Source organism: Etheostoma cragini, chromosome 20, assembly GCF_013103735.1.
Source record: "Etheostoma cragini isolate CJK2018 chromosome 20, CSU_Ecrag_1.0, whole genome shotgun sequence".
Taxonomy (NCBI): domain Eukaryota; kingdom Metazoa; phylum Chordata; class Actinopteri; order Perciformes; family Percidae; genus Etheostoma; species Etheostoma cragini.
In genome coordinates, this window is record NC_048426.1 from 755163 (window position 1) to 755535 (window position 373).

A 373-nucleotide genomic window follows, 5' to 3' on the forward strand; every position below is an offset into this window, starting at 1 on the left:
CCCAGAGCGACCTGCTAGCAACAAACCACCAGGTAGCTAACGTTGTTAGCCAAGCTAGCAGCACCTCTCCACCTCCACCTCCACACTCCAAGAGCGACCTCGCTAGCAACCGACGACGAGGGAGCTAATGTTGTTAGCCCAGCTAGCAGTACCAGGCCAGCCACGGAGGGAACCTTAACAACGTCACCTCAGCGCTGCAGCCTGGGGGTCACACTTGGTAGACGTTGGAGATGAGGATTTTTTGTGTTATAACTGCAGAAAAAGGTAAGAATGCTGGTTTATTATTATGCTGCCGCCGTGCAATAAATCGGCATGAACTGTTCAGTAACAGTTCAACGGAAAGTTTATACGAATTATTTGAGATATTTGTGTT